The sequence below is a fragment of the Vicugna pacos genome, chromosome 32, assembly GCF_048564905.1.
Source record: "Vicugna pacos chromosome 32, VicPac4, whole genome shotgun sequence".
NCBI classification, from domain to species: domain Eukaryota; kingdom Metazoa; phylum Chordata; class Mammalia; order Artiodactyla; family Camelidae; genus Vicugna; species Vicugna pacos.
Genome location: NC_133018.1, coordinates 15,234,777 through 15,257,939, shown reverse-complemented (window position 1 = coordinate 15,257,939; position 23,163 = coordinate 15,234,777). Strand labels below are relative to the sequence as shown.

The 23,163-nt window shown below is 44.0% G+C and overlaps 1 protein-coding gene and 1 long non-coding RNA gene across 2 annotated transcripts in view; one reads left to right on the top strand and one right to left on the bottom strand.

Annotated features, from left to right (window-relative positions):
- Positions 1-23,163, bottom strand: part of CCDC60 (coiled-coil domain containing 60) — a 224,351-nt gene that overhangs the window by 158,668 nt on the left and 42,520 nt on the right. The gene's annotated exons all lie outside the window — the stretch shown is intronic.
- Positions 10,878-12,319, top strand: LOC140690925 (uncharacterized). Its single transcript, XR_012066288.1, has 2 exons — positions 10,878-10,961; positions 12,015-12,319. It is a non-coding gene; the product is annotated as an uncharacterized lncRNA (long non-coding RNA).

Below are 23,163 nucleotides of genomic sequence, written 5' to 3'. Positions count from 1 at the left end.
CCCTTTTGGCTTAAGCTAGGGTGAGTTGGTTGTCTGAAACTTGCAACTAAAGCTGTCCTGATAACTGGGGAGTTCCTGTAAGACGTAGCATGTCCAGAAAACCCCTAGCTCACAGTGGATTCCATAAATAATAACTGTTATTCTTGCCACATGGAATTCCCACCAGTTGGCTTCTTCGGCATCAAAAGAGAAAGTCCTTTTTTTTTTAGATGTGTGGTGTCAGATATGCCATCAGCCCCCAATATCTTGCCCAAGGCAGACATCCGTAACTCGTTGACAGAAAACACTGATTGATAGAGCTCTGGCGTTTTTTTTGGTGGTGTTCTTTGTTTTCTTGTTTTTGTTTGGTTCAGCCTGGACTTGGTCCCCATCCTTCCTAACAGGTGCTACAGGCAGCAGCTGCTAGTCATTTGGAAATGAAAGAGGAGATGAAACCAAACATTTTGAGTTTAGGCAATCTGTGACAAAATCCATTGCAATTCATTTTTTCAGCCTCTAACTCTTGGAAGCAGGCTGACAGAGGTGACAAAATGTTGCTTTAAATTAATGCCAGAAAATAAGGGACTCAGAATAGCGCCACAGAAACCGAAATGGCTAATGAAGTTTGGCAGAAGGTTTTTGTGAGCATGTGTAGGGCAGCTGGGTCAACAGGCAATCGAATTCCCAAAAACATAAGATAAGATTAGCTTGGCTCCACCACTGCGTCTGGGGTAAAGCTCACTTCCTTTGGATCTTTTGGGGGTGAGGGTGGGAGGGAGGACCTTGGTGAATTTTCCAGCCAGAGGAAGGCTTTGCGGTGGAATAGAAAAAGAAGAAGATAAATATTAACAAAACAAAACACTCCAGATTGTTCAGAGAAGTCCAAGATCTGTCACTGCCTGCTGAATCTAAGTGTGTCCTGAGGGGTCAAGTTCAATACTAAAAAATATAAGCAGATACTTTATTTCAAATGCCCCTTATATCTTCTAATGCATTTTCACCACACGGAAATGTAGAATTTTGATTAGGTATTTGGTAAAGGTGTATTTTTCATCTAAAGATTCCTAGAGAAGCCACTACTTATGTAGAATAAACCCACAGACAAAATAACCCTCAAATAAGCCCTTCCTAACTGCTGGAAATTACTGATCACTTACTATATGCTGAGTGTTGGGCTGCACCCTGCAGGTCTGCTAGCCCTGTGCTTGCCCAGCTCAAGACCGAAGAAAGAGCCCGGAGTCAGCAACAGAGACATCAATGGTTTAATGGATAGGGGATCTTACATGCCTGAAGTGACACCTCACTGTGTGCGGCAGGTGGGACTGGCGGCAGTCTTAGCCACCCGCCCCCTCCCCAGGGAAGGGAGAGGTTACCAGTTATAGAGGGAACTGACATCAGGTTGGCTGATCGGTTACCAGGGAAACCAGCAGAGGGGCATGCCCCTCACCACCCCTTTGATAAGCGTAGTGGGGGGTTCTGATCTAAACCTAGAACCATCATTAGCTGAGACCGGGAGTGAGCATGTAGGAGGTCAGTCACGTGGCAAGGGTGTAGCTGAAGCAGGCACAGAGTGAGCAGGGGACATACAGACAGCAAGAGACCAGCCACCTCGAGAGGCCTGACCCTACACCGAGTATTTTTTTTTAACACACAGTATCTTTAATCCTTACAACGAACTCTATGAAGTAACAATTTTCCCCCATTGTACAGATGAAGAAACTGAGACTCAGAGTGACTACTGAGTAGAAAAGCTAAGAGTTGAAGGCAAGATTTCTCTTGACGAAGCTCATGCTATTTCTGCCCTCATGGGCCACATGGCTTATATTTTTCTTTTTAAAAAACATTACAAAAGTAATTTAAAAAGTAACGATGCACATAAGGTTAAAAAAAAAGTCCCCTTAATTAACTAGTCCTTCTCATCCCATTTCTCAGAAGTAACCTCCCTAGTACCAATGGGATTGTGCCTTTCAAGATCTTAGGTAATGCCATAAATAATATGTGTGCTTTCTAGGAAAGTCAGAAAATGAAGATAAGCAGAAAAAAAGATAACATGTCACAGCACAGCGATATCTGGGGAGAAGGTGCTGATGTATTTCCTTCCTGTCCTGTGTGCGTGCTGGTGCGTGTGCGCGTAAGTGTGCATGTATGTGAATGTGTGTGCGTGCTCGTGTAGGTGTGTTTTCAGGAGAAACATTTATTGACTGCCTGTCATGTGACCAGCCCCGTGGGAAAAAAGGAGTGAGACCTCGCTGTGGCCTCTAAGTCCATTGGTCTAGAGGTAGCGAGGAGTTACAGCCTTTCCTTCACCGTTCCAGGGACTCCTGGTCTTTGTTTTTTCCATGGAGCAGTGAGGATGGCATGGGAGACCCCTAAGAGGGGAGGAGCGTGAATAGAGAGCATGGCTCCTGAGTATGAGGTCCTACATGACATCCTCACAATCCCTCCATGCTATAGTTTCCATTATGCAGATGAGGGGACTGAGGCTCTGGGAGGTGAAGCCGCTGACCCAAGTGTCAGGGCAGGCAGATAGCTAGATATGAGCAGAGAAAGGGGGACACAGTCCAAATGGCAGGAATTGGGCAGAAAGGAGGGGCATAGGCCAAATGCAGGAAACTGTACATCATGTAAGCACCAGGGGTCCCTGGGCAGAGAAGGGAAAGCAGGAACCTCTGGGCTGACGAGTGATCACACATTTTGGGATGATGAGCCACCTGGAGGACAGCAAAGAAAGGTGGGAAAAGGTAGGAATCTAGTCCAGTGTCCAAATGTAACCTTTTGATCATTATGCCTTCATTTCAATAAAATTAGCCTTGCAGATTAGAAGCACCCACCATGCACCCATGCCATGGCACTTCCAATCCAGACTAAATAAGGACAAAAATCCCTCCTCCCTTTGGGAAGGTAGAGCTGGAGTGAAAATCAGGGAATATGACCCTAAACCCTTTCCTCCCTAATGAATATTCTGCCTGTTCATTCTTACACTTATATACTTGCCAAAGAAACTCAGGGCAGCTGCTCACCTGAGCCTGCCCGCCCTCCCCTTGAGAGTGTACTATCCATCCCTTAATAAATCCCCACTTTACTTTCTTAACGTCTGCGTCTTGTCTCTGGCTTCTTTCTGGGAGAGGACAAGAACCTGGACACGGGCTACATCTAGTGGCAACACAAGATCACACAGCTCCTACGTGGCAGGGCTACTGTGCCGCGCTCCCTACTGCGCAGCCCTCCCCGGCTGCAGCCCTGCTCGGAGTGCGTCACTCTTGTCCACAGGCAAGTGTCGTGGGCTGATGACTGCGGGGCTGTGGGACGGACGGTGTGGTGTGGGGGTTCAGAACACAGTCTCTAGAGTTGGGGAGATCTGGATTTGAACCTCAGCTCTGCTACTTGTGTGAGTGAAGAATGTTGCCAGCCGTATCAGCGAACAAAGGATGCTGTGGCCATCAAGCCATTTGGCACAATCCTCCTACCCCCACCATGGTGAGCCCTGAGGGAACTCAGGGTGGAGACACGCGGGCTGCCCGCTGCCAAGCCCCAAGCCACTGCAGCCACCCAGGGTGGGAAAGAACAGGATACCAGCCTTGGATAGCTAAGGTGCCTGGCAAAGGAATTTCAACGTGCCCAAACTCTTGCATCTTCCCATACGGAGAAAAGCGCGAAACTCATTAACTTGCGATGTCTGGTTTTCTTTAATTAACAGTCATCTTTTGATGTTCTGACTACTTGGGTTTTATTGCAAAAACTATATACATCCTGTCTCCTCCCTTACGTCTTTGGAGCAGTCCCTCAGAGAGATCTGAGAGGCCGCCTCCCCAGCTTGGGTCCTCAGAAAGTCAGCCAAATAAAACATAATTTTCAACTTTTAGGTTGTGTGTGTGTGTGTTTTTGTTTTTTGTTTTTTTTTTTAGTTGACACTTCCAAGCTGTGCATCCTTAGGCAAGTGGTTTCACCTCTCTGGGCCTCAGTGAGCTCATCTGTTAAATGGGGATCATCATCCTACTTGTTTCGCAAGCAGTTAAGAGTTAAATGGACTAGTGCACCCTGCAGTGAGCCTATAAACAGCTCAGCACAAGGCAAACTGCACACTAAGTGTTACTGCCGGTTGTTATTCTGATTGCTTCTGGGATTCAGGAAGAGTGAGGATTGCGTAGCCTCCCCTCTTCTTAGGGGCTGTGGCTCTATTTTATTTCTGATGCCCTTGGGCACAGGTCGCTGGCGCCATTGTTCCAAGCACTTTAGAGAAACAAAAGGCTGGTCCTGGCTTTGGGCTTCTGTTTACCCCCAACTCTTCATCTGAAATCCTCTCTCTTCTCTGCCTACCTGATGCTAACCTGTCTAGTGCCTCACACTCTGGAAATGATTGTCAAAGACTGAATAAAGGATGGAAACATTAAAGGCCCGGCAGATAGAAAGAGTTGGGAAATGTTGAGGAGTTCACCTTTCTGGGCTTGGGGACCATCTCTGTATAATGAGTACAGGAACATCTACCTTCCTGGGTTCCTGTGAGGGTTAAGTATATAGTATATGTAAGGCGCCAGGCACAACATTACTCCCTTTAGCATTTCCTTTTTCCTTCTCTGGGGACTTGCCATGTCAGAAATGCACACTTTCTCACATATGATCACTTAAGTTGGGCAAGGCAAAGGCATTCCTATGTTCTGATGCCTCTCCCCACTCCCTGATGCTTCGGGGAGGGTACTCGGATGCCTCCACCTTGCAGCCAGCCTTTTCACCTTCAAGGTCCTGTCCTGCTTCCTCTGAGCTTCAGCCCTACCCACTTTTGCCCAGAGACCCTGGGAACTGGCCCCTCTGTTCCCCTAAAGCACTCTGCCTCCCTTCCATGCTCCTTCTGTAGCTTACAGAGTTCTGAAATGGTTAAGCAGCAAAAAAAAAAAAAAAAAAAAAAAAAAGGACCCAGCAGTCACACCAGATGAAGGTCTTTGATCAGAATGCACAAGAAGCGCCATCATTGATCACTTTTGCTCAGCAGGGCCAAGTTGATCCAATTCAGCCTGGATGTCATGATGGCCAAAAGCCATGATGAACTAGAGCCACTGAAGTCCTCCACCTACCCTGCCGGGTGGATGTGTGTGATGATGCAAATAACCTGAGTTCTCTGGTCACTCATCCATCCTCCAACCAACACTATGAGAGAGGATAGTCCCATTGGCTCCATTTCACAGATGGAGCAACTGAGGCTCAGATAAGTTACTCAGTTGAAAACTGACTTGGAGGAAATTGGCTTGAAACAAAAGACACAGCTCTTCTCTTTGGCATTTTGGAAATGTATGAGAATGTTGGGTTTGCCCCATTGGGAACTGGGATGTTCAGTTCGATTTTAGCTTTAAAGCCAAAGTGTCAGGTAAGATGACTTTCCCTCAGGGATCAACTGGGAGCAGAACTAGAGCATGAGGAGACTGCAGAAGGGACACAAAAGGGTCTTATCTAATAATGAAAAAGCATTTTCAGCTCTGACAAGGTCTACAGACTGCGTAACTAAGGATTTGTACCAAAAATGGGAAGTGTCATCAGTAGATAAATGATCTGGCTGTTTTTTGCACTAAATTCTGTAAGAGAACCAGAACTGTCTGAACGTAACTGTGATGAAATGAGAAGATGTCAATAGAAAATGACGATGATGTTGGTTCTATTTTGCTGGGGGCAAGTCACTTTAATCATCATATTAAATAGAGTTATGCCTCCCTCTCCAGGTTTCAGATGAGGAAACTAACCTCAGAGAGGTGACGTGACCTGCCTGAAGTCACACAGCTAGTAAGGGGCAGAGCTAGGATTCAAATCTTGATTTGTGTAAATTTAAAGCCCACTCTCCTTCTATCATATTAGCCCAGGCCCTGGGCTAGTTCCCAGGGATTCAAAGATGAATCGAGATACAGTCCCTGCCCTCCCAGAGCTCCACGTCTTGCAGGAAAAAAGGAGCTAGCTCAGTTAAAGAGTTCCGCTTTGAATCTTGAATCCTGCGTAGATAAAACAGCACCTCTCCGTTGCTCTCCAGTAAGAAAAGAAGACAGTGAAGGCACAGATTGTGGGTAGAAATCCTTTCAGTCTTAGTTTTGGTTTTTTCCGTCAGCACCTGCCTGGGATCTGAACTGGGGGTTAGCAGTTTGCTGTGCTCTGATGCTGGTGAGGGCAGCAGACAGCCGTGGCTCTCACCTCCACTGCTGTCCCCAGTCCGCCCGGAGGTTTAGCTTCAGGAAGAATAATGAGCAGGCCTCCTTCTCCAGTTGCTGTCCCGTGGGAAAAAGCAAGATGCCCTCTGAGGAGCCAGCACCACGGACCCAGCAAACGCAGCCTTCCCGGGGCTCTGCCCGAGAGCAGCCGTCTGTCGGGTGGAGGACATCCCCCCGTCCGACCCCAGCTCTGCCTGGTGACACAGACCTGCTCTCCATCATTCATTTCCTCCCACTGGGCCAGGAGCTGGTCCAGCCTGGGGCTGACCTGTGAGTACAAACGCCCTGGGCTTCAGCTCTGACTGAAAGCTCTGGTTAACCCTCATCTGTACAACCAGCTGCCGTTTAAAAATAACATTTAGATGCCTTCCATATACAACACCTGTGGGATGCTTTCTCTTCCTAACCTGTTTACTGAAAATGCAGGACTCGTGGGATACAATCTCTTTCTCTCTCCTTTCAATTCCTTCCTCTCCTAACACTTCAACTTAAACCCCCTTGTACCCTTGAATTAGGTAAGAGGCTAAAGTTCACAAAACAGGTTTTGACGGTCTCCTTTGCCTGTCCTGTCGGGGGTCTTAGACCTCCCTTTGGAACATGGGAAGACTTGGCACTTGCTGTTTTTCTCTTGGCTTGCTTAGTGGACCCAGTCCAAACTGGGACATGTCACCCAACAGTGGAATTTGCTAAGCGCCCCTGTCAGGACTTATTGCATCAGAGCTGAAGGGGGAACTTCAATCTGCCAGTAGTGGCAAGTGTGTGCCGGGAGCTTTCTCTGAAGATGCAGAAGAACCAGTTTGCCCCAATCCCAAGGCAGACTAGAAGTGCCAGGGAACGAGCAGCCCCTAGGAGCAGCCCTCAGCCAATGACTGATGAGGCTTTGTGTGTGAAGTTCCCTGATCACTCATTTCTGAGTTGGCTTGACTCTAAGGAATTCATTCTGCATGGTTTTTCAGAGTTCCCCATCAGATAATTTCATGCCCACGGTGGTCACTAACTTGATAACAAATCCTTCAATGGCTTCTTCCTCTTTCCTGCCTGATTCGCCCAATCCCCCTTCATCATCTCCCAAATAAACTATTTGCCCTCCAATCCTGATCTCAAGGTCCCTCTGTGGCGGAACCCAAACCTAGACTACATGTAATACCGCTAGTCGTTAGCACAACCCTGATCCTCTCCAAATCCTGCAAGATAAATATCTTCTTCACTGAGGAAGCAGATCCTGGGGTGAAGTTGTTTAACCCACATCAGTCATGGGAAGACTGGAATTTGATCTCAGATTCGTATTTCTCCAAAACTCTGCTCTGTCTCCCACACCACTCTGCTCCCTACCAGCGGTCAGCTGGTAAAACACAATCCTAAGTGGCCACTCCTAGCCTCAAAGTATGTTCAATCTAGCACTCTCTTCATGTCCTCAACCTTCCTTCTAAATCATCTGCCCAAGGCCATTCTTCACTCCCCACTTCATCCTGCTCTTAGTCCTCCCAACTTCTAGTCTTAAATTGTCGTCTGGACTCAATGCTGGGTGCAGTCTTCCTGGACCCTGACTTTGACCCACCATCAAGCCCCATTGCTTAGAACTGTCTTGAGAAAAACTCTTCCCAGCAGTAAGTCAGTATTGATGGCAGCACTGAAGGCAGATGGTGGCAGCATCCACTAGGGATGCTGTTCTGGTTGGTTCAAATCGTGACTGCCCCCAGAAGTCCTCTTTCCTCTATGCCCTTACCCTCAGCCAGAGCAAAATGAACGGATACCCATCACTCAACATAACGAAAGCACATCCACAGAATCGTGCACAGCAGCTGAGCCAACCTGCGAACTTAGAAGAACTTGGGCACTGCTGCTGGGAATCGGCTGAGAAGATTTTAATTGTTCCCAGGCTTGTGGGATCCACCTAATTTCCTCTAATGAGCACGTGCAAAGCAGCAAGGCTAGGTGCTGGATGGGATGGCAATTCAATGCCTGGTAATGCCAGACAAGTCTCAGTAACGGCTCTGCAGTAGTTCACTTGCTGATGTCTGGGAGACGGTCTCCATGGATGCTAATTCAATTACACTGAAACAGAGAAGGAAACTGAAAGCCAGACTACTGCCCCGCTGCCAAGCTGTACCTAGCCCTCATCCTGCCGATTCAGCAGCAGACGGCCCTTCAGTCTGAGGATGACCAGGGGCTGTGTTCTGCTTGGCTTGGCTACGTGGTTCTTCAAACTTCCTTCCCATCCTAGACCTCCAAATAGAGTAAATATTCTTTTACATGTTAATCTTTTCTTTGCTTCCTTTCTTCTCCTGAAACGCTTCTTGTTAACTCATTCCTCCGTTCATTTAACAACAACCAAAATATTTGACAAGTTTAAAAGAAAATAGAGCATTCAGCCAATAAATCTTGACTGAATACGAACAATGTGCTAGGCGTGATTCTAACCACTGAAAACACAGCTGGGAAGGAAAGGGGCAAAAAAAAAAAATCATGTCTTCAGGAGTTTACAATCCTGTCAAGGAGGCAGGATGATTGGGGTGATCTCCAAGGCCTTCTTTGCTGTCTAGCATCTGGATAATAGGTGAATGTGAAAAGTCAAAGGACACAGAAGGGCTGCGTTACTTAGCAGGAGGAAGAGCTTCACCAAAGAGAAGGATGAAGAACACAAAGCACTCGACATGCTTATGTCTGGAGATTCTGGGGAGTTTACACAATAGGGAAAACTCTGTTGGGGTCGGCTGTGGGAACAGAGATGGGGAGAAGAAAGTTAATTTCAGGTTTTGCCCTGTTTTGAACTAGATTCAATATCCTGTAGTAACCCATAAAGCAAAAGAATATGAATACAAATATATGTATGTGTAAATGAAACATTAGACTGTGCACCAGAAACTGACACATTATGACTGACTATACTTCAATAAAAAAAAAAGGAAGAATAAAAGAATTTAAAAAAAAAGTTTTGCCCTGTTTTAAGAGGGGAATGCCTCAGTGCTCTGGGATGTTTTTAAAGAGACTTCAGTAAACACAGTTTTAAAATTATTTTAACATTTAAAATAAAACTTCTTCATTTTTAAAGAACAATCAGCAAATATTTCTTGAGCGCCTACGATGTTCCAGGGGTGAGACAGATGTAGTCTTTGCCTTATCGAGATCGTAGTTGAGGAAAAGGCAGACCGAGCCTGAGATAGGTACCCATGAAAGGCATGAAACTTCAGCTAGGGAAGACAGAGAAGTATTCACTGATCAAATGAGATTTATGCTGAGCCCTGAGGGATCAGGAATTTGTCAGGCAAAGAGGAGGGTACAGGGGATAGTTTCAGACAGAAGTAACAACTTTTTTTTTAAGCTGTTATCTATATTATCTCTTTGCTTAAAACTACTACCTTACCACTTCCAGTTTAGAAAGAATACTGGGATGACTTAAAGAAACTTACATCACATGTCCTTCATCCTAAACACTTGCTCTCACATGTGGAAAACCAGAGTGTTTCCGTTTAGTTGGCATTCTTTTTTTTTTTTTGGTGGGGGAGGTAATTCGGTTTATTTATTCTTAGAGGAGGTACTAGGGATTGAACCCAGGGCCTCAAGCATGCTAAGCATGCGCTCTGCCACTTGAGCTATACCCTCCCCCCAACAACTTTTTTTTTATTTGAAGTATAGTTGATTTACAGTGTTGTGTTAATTTCAGGTGTACAGAAAAGTGATTCAGTTATACTCATACATATACACATATTCTTTTTCAGATTATTTTGTATTATAGGTTATTACCAGATATTGAATATAGTTCCCTATGCCTTACAGTAGGCCCTAGTTGTTTATTTCATATATAGTAGTGTATATATGTTAATCCCAAACTCCTAAGTTATCCCTCCCCACCTCTGGGAGAATACTTACCCCATCTGATAACCATAGTTTGTTTTCTATGTCTGTGAGTCTACTTCCAGTTTGTAAATAAGTTCATTTGTATCTTTTTTTTTTAGATTTCACATATAAATGATATCATACAATATTTGTCTTTGTCTGACTTACTTCACTTAGTATGATAATCTCTAGGTCCATCCATGTTGCTGCAAATGGCATTATTTCATTCTTTTTTATGGTTGAGTAGTATTCCACTGTGTGTATGTATACGTATGTACATACACACCACAATTTCTTTATCCAGTCTGTCAGTGGACATGTAGGTTGCTTCCATGTCTTGGCTATTGTAAACAGTGCTGCTATGACCATTGGGGTGCATGTATCTTTTCGAACTAGGCATGTATCTCCGGATATATGCCTAGGATTGAGTGGGATTGCTGGATCATATGGTAAGTCCATTTTTAGTTGTTTAAGGAACCTCCATACTGTTTTCCATAGTGGCTGCAGCAATTTACATCCCCACCAACAGTGTAGGAGGGTTCCCTTTTCTCCACACCCTCTTCAGCATTTATTATTTGTAGACTTTTTGGTGATGGCCATTCTGACTGGTGTGAGATGACACTTCACTGTAGTTTTGATTTGCATTTCTCTAATAAGTAGCAACATTGAGCATCTTTTCATGTGCCTGTTGGCCATCTGGATATCTTTCGTGCTGAATTATTAAAGATGAAATACTGTGAATGTCTAAGATGTGCTTTATAATAACTGGTGGCTTGTAGGGAAATATTCGGGGCATGAGTGAAACAACAATGACCATGTTTATTTTATTATTTTATGTTATTATTTCCCTTGCTTTTGTAAATGGCTGAAAGTTTCCAGAATAAGACATTTGAAAAGGATGTTAAAGCATCTCCTCCAGGCAACCACATATGACTGGCGGGTGTGAAGAACGGGAGACTAGTGAGTACTGTTCATATCATAGACATTGTAGATCCATGTATTGATGATAGCAGACCTTTGGCCAATGGCAGTGGTATGTTGCTCTAATAAAATCAATGTGTGTGGCAGACAAACTTCTCTGATGACCACCCTCCTGCAACGATCTCCTCCTCCTGGTATTTACATACCCTTTGTGGTCCTCTGTGGTCGTTGGGGCTGGACCTTATGACTTGCTTCTAATTAATAGATTACAGTGAAAGTGGTGGGATGTCAATTTTGAGGTTTGATTGCAAAGACCGTCTTCCATCTGGCTGGCGCTCTCCTCCTTGCTCTTCTTTCTGGCTTATTCTTGCTTGTGCCCAGTTTCTACACATCTGCTCAACTCATGGGAAACTCATGCATCCTTGGCACCTGCTTCCACTGGTACCCTCTTCCCTCATCCTGTGATCTTGACAGTCTCCAGCCACAGACTGCTAATCTCTACATTTGCCAGGTCTGAGTCAGACACTCATCCTCCCCAGACTCCAGGGAACGTACAGGAAACCAGAGCCATCTCCTTGAAGTTGCTCTCACAAGTCTGTGATCAGGAGTAACTGCCTCTCCTCTTCCCATAGGGGACTGAGACTCACTTCCCATTGGAATACTTCCTCCAAAAGAATCCTCCGCCCACTTTCCAACTTCAACTTTTTTTACACCCTGGAGGTGGAAACTTTGTACAGTTACAAAACTAAATTTGCCTGGAAACTTTGAAAAGCCAGCATCTTGCTTTGAAATGTCAGGTGTTTGAACATCTCATTTTACTTTTGGCCCGTGGGGCCTCAGATGAAACCAAGACCCAAAGCATCCCACTTTAACATCCTCTTGTAAAAACATAAAAATAGGCATAGAGTTGCTACTCAACAATGGTGGCTATTTTTACATTGTTGTGGGAGATTGACTGCACTGATGGACCCAATCAATGGTCTTCCTGTATCCACACTCTTTGCCACATGACTTTGTAGCCCCTCCCATCAGAGGATGGAGTCCATTTCCCAAACCTTGAATTCCAGCTAACTTTGTCATTACTTTCACCAGTCAGATGCAGCCGAAGTAACATGATATCTTTCCTGAGCCCGGGATCAAGAGATCCTTCACGAAGATAGCCCTTCTTTTGGAACCCTTCTGCTGCCCTGTGAACAAACCTGTGGTAGGATCAGAGACCACGTGGAGAAGATCTGAGTCAGCCCAGTCGTCCCAGGCATGTGAGATGACCCAACCAAGATCAGCAGAGTCACCCAACTACCCACAGAGATGTGTGTGAACATCCCTGGGCTCAGCTCAGGGGACCAGAAATGCCCAGCCGACCCAGTGACTTGTGATTAAAAATAACTGTAATCATATGCTGCCGACGTTGTGTGGTTGTTATGCAGTGCTATCGTGGCAGCAGATAGCCGATACAGCTGCACTAAGATGGCTAATGAGGGAATTGCTTTTGAGCAGAGGACCCTCAGAAAATCCCAGGGGACAAAGCTGACTGCTAGCTTGGCTTTGTCATCCGTACATCTCTGTCCCAGAGGAAGACTGTTTTCCTCCCTTAGACATTCTCAGATTCAGCCAGAGAGATTCCTCCTGGGCTTGTCAAAACTTTCCAGAACGCAGTACTGCAAACAGGGCTTCCTCTGGCAGCTTGTTAGGATAATTGAAATGTGGGTGGAAGCTCATTAAGCTTTCCTTCGTCAACATTCTTCCTTCCAGGCCCGGGGAAGCTGTGAGTTCTGTCACATCCCATTAGCACCGTGTCTGGGTGGTTTCCACACCTTTCCGGGCGAATCAAACACATGGGGTCCACAAGCAATGGAAAACACATTTATTCCCACAGAGAGGGGTATGTTTATGGAAATTTAAAGACGTGTACACATCTGGCTTGTGTGGATGATGAAAAGGAGAAAGAGAAGACCTAAAAACGCTTTGAAAGCGTAAGGAATCATGAAGGTCGCTACTGCACGTAGGAAAAAAAAGAAAAACAAAAAACTAGCATTTGAAGTCTCCTCTGGACGTCTCCAAGTCCCCTTCCAGTCTTATCTCATGCTGGCCCCCTACAAAAACCCTGTTTTATGGAAAGGATTTTTGCCACAATAGTAATAATGATGTTAACTTTCATTAAGCATGTTTTATATGCCAGGTTTTGCGCTGAGAGTTTTATATAAACAATCTTATGTTAGCCTGGACAGGATGTTCCTTGAAATCAGAGACGGTGCCCATTTTGTCTTCCGGTAGACACCCAGCGCATAGCACAATGCTTAGCATAAGACGCTCAATAGATGTTTAGTGACCAGATGAATGAATGACACTCTTGTGGGGAAGAGGCAATTAGTCTCATCATTACAAGAAAGAAATTGGGGTGGGCCAACTGACCCAGGTTCCTACAGCTAGTAAGCAGTGGGAGGGGCTTAAACCAGGAAAGCCGTTGTCAAGGGTTGCTGTTGTCACAATGGCATAAAGCAGAGAGGATAAACACATACGAAATTAGCTCGTGCATAACAAGAACTCAAATGTTATGCATCACAGAACCGAAAGAATCTGGGTTCAAATCTTCACCGCATCACATAATTGCTGCATCCCTGGCTTAAAGCCATGCAAAATTCAGGATGTCGTATCCCCCACAATGATGTTCTTGCAGGACTCCCAGGAAAGAAAGTGTGGGCACGGAATGAAACCAACTCATCATTAAATGCTTTATATCAACAAACACCATATGCTTGTACAAATCAATCAACAACAATTAGTTTCCCACAAATGTAATGACACGAAACCTGCCTCACACAACTGCTTTCAAGACACAATTAAGATAATGCTCAATGATGCCTAGTCCTTGGTAAGCGCTTAATAATGATGATGATTATGATGATGATGATGATAATAATAATAATAGTTAATAATAAGCAAAGCTCTCTGAGCACATAACCTGTGCCAAAGCTCTGAGTGTACCATCTCATTTAATGCTCTCATCAAGTCTGTAATGTACATACTGTTAACTGTCCCATTTTACAGATGAGGAGACTGAGGGACAGTGAGGTTAAGCAGCATGTCCAAGATCAGATATCTAATAGAAAGGCTAGTTTCTCTTTGGACTGGACAAGCTCCCTGGAGGAGGGGTGTCAGGGCAGAACAGAGGGCCACTTTGACTAAGCTGGGACCAAAGCCCAGCCTGAGACTGAGTGGCTTGGGGAGTTTCTGGCATTCTTTGGCATTTCTGAGAAGCTACTCCAGCGGCTCATTGGTTACAAGATTGGAACCCTCCTGAAAGGCTTGCTTTGATGATCTTCAGTACAGGGGAATTGGCACTTCTCCAACACTGTCTTTAAAGGAGCATTGTGTTTTAGCAACTACAAGAAGAAAATCTTCCAAGGAGGATTATTTAAAATAATTGTGCTCTGATCAATTTACCGTGAGGTTGGCTAGGTTTCATCACAGCAGTCAACCCTATTCTGTTGGTTGTAACTGGCTGGAACTCCTGATGGAGAAAGATTTCAGCAAAGATCGATGTGCTTGATTAGCAATGTCTGCTGTGGGCAAGGGAAAGAGGATATAGGCAGGTATGCCACGTGTTACTGACCCTGTGTTATTTACATGCTTTTAAGTGGGGTACTCTAGGAGGGTAATCGTATCTCCCTTTGTCAAAGTTTTTGGGGTGCACTTCATGGGTGCCTCCACATACCATGCACAGTTACACATTTGCACAGAGATGTTGCTGTTATCATTTGAAAGGTCATTTTATGAGTCTTACTCGGATTCAGATTTGTCTTTGAACCACGTGACCAAACCTTTATCTAGATCTTTTCTTTTTATTTTCATAATAGGTAGGAATTATTATTTCCCTTATCTAGAAGAGGAAACAAAGGTTCAGAGAGGTGAACTAATTTGCTCAAAGCTGCACAGCACCATGTGCAGTGTCTTGACATCTAGTAGGCAACTGATAAGTTGTATGTTGACTGATCAGCTAAAAAGTGGCATAGAAATGGTAGGTTTTAGTCTTTGAGACTAATGCTGATTCCTTGTCACAGCAGAAGCCTCAGATGAGGATTCAGAGCTGCACTTAATGCTGTGGGTGAAGAAAGTCACCCACCATATCAGTAAACAAAGGATGTTAGAGCCATCAAGTCAGCAGTCACCCCTGACTGTGCCCCCCCCCTCAATTCAGGATGGGGAAAAAACAAAAAACAAAAACAGGATACGAGTCCTAGACAGTTAAGGTGCCTAACAAAGGAACAATTTCAATGAGCCCAGACTCTTGCATCTTCCCACACAGACAAAAGTGCTAAATTCATTAACCTGAGACACCTGGTTTTCTTTAATTAACAGTCATTTTTTGATGTTCCCACTACCTGGCTTTTGTTGCAAAAACTCTGATACATCCTGGCTCCTCCCTTGCCTCTTCGGAGCAGCCCCTCAGAGCAATCTGAGAGGCTGTTTTCCAGGCTTAAGTCCTCAGAAAATTCGACAAATAAAACAATTCTCAACATTTAGGTTGTGCATTTTTTTTCTTTCAGTTGATAAGTGCCATGGCGAATACAGAAATAAGTAACTCAAGGAACCTGTAGTCTTATTCCCTCTCTCTCCTCCCTTTCCACCCTTAGAGAGAATTCCGAATCTTTTGGTAGGAGAAAGAAGAGTCGCTGTGTTTTATTTACCTACGAAGCACTAAATGGCAAATTGCCTTTATATTTTAAATTGCTGGCACCATCAGATTCACTCTGAATACAAGCGCATCTTTTTGGGGTAATTGCTGTTTTTATGCCCCTAATCTAGAAAAAGGAAAGACGGCTCAGAGAGCAGACTGATGAAGGGTCGGGCAACATTCCTGAGGCTGATGTGGTCCAAAGAAAACCACAGAGTCTCTCTGGGCCTGTTTTCTCTGTAAGAAATGATATTCGATCGGTGTCTTGGTAACCACAGCAGGGGAAACTTAAGAAAATCTAATAAGGAGTCTCCTGGCAAAGAAAATGCTGGGCAAAAAAAAAAAAAAAAAAAAATAATGAGAACGCTGCATGAGAAATACCCTTCGAGTTAGCAATAAATCCCATCCATTTGTTCACGCCTCCAAGTGCTTTCAAAACTCATTTCTCACGTGACTGTGACTGTCACAGTTAAACTTGGACGTTGGTAGGATGGCGGAAAGGGATGGAAGAAAGGGAAGTTCAGGAAAGTAATGCCATTATCCCAAGGTCACACGAGCTAAAGAAAGGCAGAGCCAAGTCGCCAACACACATCTAACCGGTGCTGCATCACCGACCGACCGCATGGCTGTGCAGAGAAGGAAAGAGACATCTAGGAGCCACTCTTACCCACGTCAATGTTTGCCAAATGAACGCCAGTGACTGAGGAAGATGGGGGTTTAGCAAACCCCTGGAAACCTTTCCAGGGGCAATTTTGCAGGGTGTGTCAAAAGCCGTAGAAATATAAATTCCCTTTGCCCTCATTCCTTCCCCATCTTGAGAATTTATCCCAAGGCGGGAGGGTATAGCTCAGTGGTGGAGTGCATGCTTAGCACGCACAAGGTCCTGGGTTCAATCCCTAGCACCTCCACTAAAAATAAATAAACCTAATGACCCACCCACTCCACCCTCCAAAGGATTTAAAAAAAAAAAAGAAAGAATTTTACCCAAGGAAATAATCAGATAAGATGTGAAGATGTAGTATCCAGACATTCATATCAATATTATCAACAGGAGCCAAAAATTTGTCTTATCCTAAATATCCAACCGGAGGACATTGGTTTAAGCAAGTGAATAGATGAATAAATGGTGACACGCCTGTTTTCTGGGCTTTGCAACTGTGTTTGATGAATAAAAGTAAGAACTTGCATAGCGGCTTGGTAACAATGGTGTTTGTTGCAGCTTTCTTTAAAAGAGCAAAAAGAAGGTCAACTTTCATGTCCGATTATGGTTTGGGTTTGCCAATGCACTGGCACCCAGTATCATTTTTAAATTAACGGAGCCGATGGATATTTGTGGACCCAAAGAGAGATTCATAAATCAGACAATGCAGGGAAAAGCTTATATAAAACACGATCTCTCTCTCTCTCTCTCTTCTTCCGCTATATATCTGTAGGGATATATGTGAAAATGTTAATAGGGGTTATCTTTGGATGACGGGGGTATATTTTTATACAATAATCATTAGAATAATTCTTACAGGTGCTTTTGATATAACAGTTCTTACCACTGTGCTCTTACTGTGAGCCGTGTGTCTGGCTGTGCTCAGCTCCTGGACCTGAACCCATTCTGAACACAGCACAGATGCACGAACGAGGCAGGTCACCACGTCCATTACTGTGTGAAGGGGATCAGGACCCCCAAGCAAGGGGCTGACCTGGGAAGGATGGCAAAGAAGGGACAGGAAGGTGTCCAGCTTGGATAAGCATCCACTCAGTGCCAGGCACTTAATACACAGCATCATACTGAATCTGGCACTGATTATTCAGAGTAAATACCACCTCCAACTTCCCTAGGTGAAAATGGAAGCTCAGAGAGGTAGAATAACTTCTCAAGGTCACCCAGCCTGCGGGTGGCTCCAAAATGCACAGACTCTCCACCAGGCTCAATTGCTCAGAATCTCCTTAGCAACCAGGTCACGGCCAAACTCACTGACTGGCAGAGGGTGTGGGAGTTTGGAAGGGCCTGTTTATCACTGTGTTCAGCCTGGCCCTGCAGTGAAACTGGAGGAGGAAAAAGCCCGCCTGGGACCATCGTATTCTTGCTCTAGGCCCAGCCTCCATCCTCTGGGACAGTGGTGAATTTGCAGCTCCCCAACCCTGCCTCGGACTTTGGAAATGAAGACACGGCAGTCACACCCACTCTGCACAGCTGTGAAAACAGACCCTCCATCTCCCTCTGGTGGGGTCGCCTGAGGCAAATTGCTTCACCTCTTGAAGCCTCAGTTTCCTTACCTGCAATGTGCAGTTTAGAACGCCCATCTTTATGGGGTTTTCACATAGAATTTTGCAAAACACCTGGCACCCTCATATATGATTTAAAGAGGCTTTTTTTTCCCCCACTCATTCTAAAAATATAGAGGCACTAACACTCAGGGAACATATTCCTGTAGTGCAGCTAGAGACAGGCTAGGCAGATATGTATTTTAGGGCCCCAAGGAAAAGCACTTCAGGTCTTCCTTGCCAAATTCAAGTAAGTTCCACCTTAAAATTTCCCTCTGCAAATGCTTTGCAAGATGGTATTTAACTGATCATAACATCCTCAGACTCACAGGCAGCCTCTTTCCTCCACTTGCCCATCACTGCTGATTACTCAAGATATTTTTATGTAAACAGAAAATGTTTCCTGCATAATTAGACCCATCCACCTCCCCACTCCCTGCTTTTTCTCCGCTTCCAGCCTCCTGGAACTGCCCAGCCACCTCTGGGCTAATCAGTTCAAGGTCTAGGCATCTGCTGAGCCAATGCCATGAGGGCTGGGCGGGGGTGGCAGACCCCAGACAGGCTGTCATCGGGGGCCACGGAGGCTGCAGAGAAAGAGGCAAAACTCTGCAGCTTCTGTCTTTCCTTTTCAGTTTCCTCCAGCGCAGCCACCAGCCCCTTGCTCCCAGTGCCACGTGCTACCTGTCCATCAGGAGAGACTCTCTTTTCAAATGGAGGGGTCCTGTATCCCATTCCTGACTTGGCTAGGGAACTTTAGACAGAAAGGATTAATCCCCAAATAAATCAATCTCTGCTTGTGGATTACATCTGGGTAATGTGCTCCTTTCATGGTAGCTTCTTGGGCATACCCAGCATTGGAATTCCTGGTTTCCATCTTGGTCTCCCTGGCCCCCTTCTACCCTGATAAACTGTCCCACAGACCTCAGTGACATCACTGAGGGCACGGAGTGTATTATATTGTCTTCTCCATTCCAGTGCTTGGCACAGTTCTGGGAATTAATAGGTGCTCTATTTGGGGACTTCAAGTAGCTTAGGTCTGGGAGTAGTGAAAATTAAGTCCACAGAGGTGAGGGAGATGGGATTGCTGGAAGTTGTTGGCTTTGTCTTAAAGGTCCTGAGGGTTTTTAAGAGGAGGGATGAAATAACTAGGTTTGTGTTTTAGGAAGATCACTGGGGTTGCCAGGTAGACGGTGGAGGAATGGAGACAGGAAGACTAGGGAGGGTGGGACAATAATCCTAGAGACCCCAACCTGGACTAGGGTGCTGGTCCAGGTGCAAAAATCTCCAGGCTTTTGTTGCCTCCTGGGCTGGCTGCAGGTAGATGCTGTTGGGAGATGCTGTTGGTACTGCTCTATCCCCTTGGATTGTCTGTAATCTAAACCCCTTAGATTGACAGTTCCTGTGTGCTCTGATGACTTCCTGTACACTCTGGTAACTTCCTGTGTCTCTCACCCTGAGGGCATCCTCTGGCCATGGTGGTGTGCTTGGTACCCTTGAGAGGAGGCAGGAGGTACCAGGGGGCAACACCGCAGGAGTATCCCTCAACCAGGGAGGAAAACGAATAGATGGACCAAGACCCAGCTTCCTTACCCTCCAGGGGGACAATGTTAAACACGTTCTACACCATCTCCTAGAAGTAACCAGCTCCATAATGGACTCTGTATTGTCAACTTCCCTTCCATTTCATTTTCCCCTCCCTCACTTTGCTTCCTGGGACCATTCCCAGGTAAATTTCTTACACTCAAATTCTCCTCTTGGGGTCTAATTTTAGAGGAATCTAAAATACAATTGGCATTTTCTATTATATTATAATTTTCTGTTATAAGGAATGGATATATACACACACACACATATACATATATATATTATTATATATATTTATATATTTATATATATATATATATATAAACTCATTCATTCATTTATTCAGCCAGTCAGTCATGCTATACTTTGGCACATTTCTTTTCTTTGGGGTACCTCTACCTTTTGTTTGTTCAATTTCCTTTCAATCCTTTTAAACCCAGCAAGAAGAAAGTCTCAGTTTTGGTGCTAACATGTCTTTAACATCTTTTGAACACGTACTAATTTCCTCTTTCACAAAAGAGGGGTCCTGTATGGTCAGGGCCTTGATCAAGTCACAATACTCAGAATTTTGGAACACTGCATAATTTCACTGTATTTATTTTATGACTACCTTCTATTTATGTCAAGTGGTACTAGTTTTCTATTTATAGTAGTATTTATTACTATACAGAACTCTCCTCTTGAAATACATTTATTTAAGTTCTGCAGTGAATCAATTAAAGATATTAAAAGAAAACTGCATAGAGAGTCTATGAAAAAGGCAAAGACTGTAAAATTAGCAGATATTGTAATACAAGGGAGCCAGACTGTCCTTCTGTTATTCCTAGGAATAACCTTAAAATTGCTCTGTTTTTTAAATTGCAAAGTTAATAATTTACAAATCAGTTGTAAACATCTCTGCTTTATCTATTATCCTGGGATTGCACAGGACTCTTGAAGTGAACCAGAGACTCTCCAGGAATGCTTCCAGCTAAATTAGCCACCCATGCCTCACTGGACTCATTTCACAATTTCTTTTGTAAGGTCCGGGGAGAATCCTCCTCCTAACACAGTGCTTGGTACAAAGTAGATGCTTAATAGGTGCCTCTTGAAAACACATGCATGCAACCAAGGAATCAAAAAGGAAGCTTTCACTTCCCCGTAACTAGGGACAGAATATCCACCTCAAATTGGCTTAACAAAAAAAGAGAATTATTCAGAAATGACGGGGGAGCTGTGGTATGTTCAGGTCCAAAGGTTCATGATGTGATCTGGGCTAGGCACTTCACTTCTCTACAATTTTCTCCGATCTGCCATCCTTCGTGTCCTTGTCCCCGGGAGGGTTTGCCTCATGGTAGCAAAATTAGCTGCTGCAGAACCAGGTCTCAATCCATACACCACAAATCCAGAGGAAGAGAGTATTCCCCGCCCCCCCAACATTCTAAGGAAATGTTTTGAAATTCATTGGACCATTTTGGGTCACATGTCAAGCCTAGAATCAATCATGGAGGCCAGAGCGATAGAACACTCTGATCGGCATCTCCTAGGTCACACATCCCATACCTGCAGCTAGAGATGGTATCATAGTTCCCAGAGCAACATGATGTCCCCAGATGGGAATTAAGAGTTTTGAGGAAGGAGTAAGGGGAGGAGATAGATGCTGGGACCACATGGACACATGATGGATGCCCACCTCATCCATGAATGGCAGAAAACACTGATAAGAGGCTACACTGGTTCATGAACTGTTTGTTATTTGCTACGAGAATAGAAATCAAGTGTTAAGAATTTAGAAACTTACAGAGAAATTTAACATTTCTACCATATCCATGTGTGTGATTGATAAGTAGACTCATCTTTTTGAAGGGAGTGTAGACCACAAGTATTGGCTTATGAAGGATTGGGAAAAAGAATTAGTCTTTCATGATGGATAATTTAAGAAGTACCGGTTTAGAAGCTGTGCATTGTGGGTTGGCTACTCTTGGCAGGTTGGAAAGTCTGAGCTAAAATTCTTAAGATTCCTGCAGCATGACTGGGTGCAGGACACAGGGAAGTTTGTGGGTGAATGAGCCTGACGCCAAGATGTTATAAGCACCCTGACTTATCTGGAGCTGTTTCCAGACACCAACAGGTAGATTTTGTGGATCACAAGATGCCAAGAACCAACAGGAAGAAATCATCAAGAAATTCAGGATGATTGGGAATGAGGTCTGCATTTTCAGGCTTGCTCCTTTTGTCTCTTCTGACAACGTCTTTACTATTTATTTTAGTAACTTATTTAGTAACAGGAGAGGTAAAAGGATTGTGCAAGGTGGCACTGCTAATTAAGCTTCAGAAAGTTTAAGTTTCTTCTTGGGAGATCAGCTTTAAACATCTCATGACCTGCTGCCATGATACCAGAGGCTTTCCTGAGGACAATAAAGTTTTCTAAAGTTCTGCTAGCAGGATTGCCATTGTCCTTCCTTGTTCCTCAAGGGGCAAGATCTAGTTAGGATAGGTCTTGGTTCTGATAAAACTAATTATTATTTCTTTGGAATTAATATTCCAAAGACTATTCCATGGGTTGAGCTCAAAGCCATTGGACTTAGCCCAGCCCTGAAGAGGGAGACTAAGAGCCACTCCTGGAACCAGGAGTAACTGGAGGAGACAACCATCACAGCCTTGAGTTTCAACCAGAGAAGTTCCTCCCACATGCAAAGGCAAGGTGTCAAAAGGGCTTCCTAGTTCCAGATTAAGTGATCTGATGTCAGGGATTTACTTTGAAATCCTCCAGAGGGTGGGGTATAGATGAATGGTGGGTATATGGGATTCATTATCTTGTTCTTTTACGTGTTGTTGAAATTTTCATAATAAAAGTGAGAAAAGAGGCTTTAAATGTCTAATTTTTCACAAATATAAACAATAGAGGAATTATTATTAGTCACTCAATAAACAATTGTTGAGAATTAACTATGCACCAGGCCCTTTGCTGCTGAACTTTGGGTGACTCCACACTGCCCCCTCAAAAAAAAATATATGGGGGACAGACTCCTATCTGGTCACCTTTTGTAAAGGCTACCAGTTGAAAATCCTGCTCATAAGCAAAAATTCCAGTTAGCTTTCTAGTTTTTTTCCCTAACTTACAATTATGTTAGGACATATAATGATAGGCCAAGATTTAAGAAAAATCTCTAACATGAAGATATAGGTACCCAAGTTAACAAAAATAAGATACTTGGAGAAAACAGAGATGACATAGGAACAGAAAACTAAAGTAAAAAAAATAAATAAATAAAAGAAGTACTTAATATCCTTTTTGAGATAAGAGAAGATATTACATCCATAAAACAAGAAGAGGATACTATCAAAAGGGACAATAAAAGTTAAGAAGGAACTACTGAAACAATTTAAAAGAATGTGGGTGTTTGTTTTATAGTAAATCGTTGAGGGTACATCTTTGTTTTGTGCACTTTTCAATATGTATATTTTATTACTTAAAAAGATTAAAAAAGAAAATCAATTATACAGCTAAGAAGTCAATACAAAGGTTGTAAGTAAAGTTGAAGAAATCTCCCCAAAGTAAAACAAAAAAAGGAGAGCTGGAAAGTAGGAGAGAAGATGTAAGAACATTAGAGACTTAGTTGAAGAGGTTAAAAATCTAAATAAAAGGAGTCATAGGAAGAGAGATTATAAAAAAAGTGGAGTAAGATCATTAAATAAATAGAAGAAGAAAATATGCAAGAACTACAGGATATGAGATTCCAG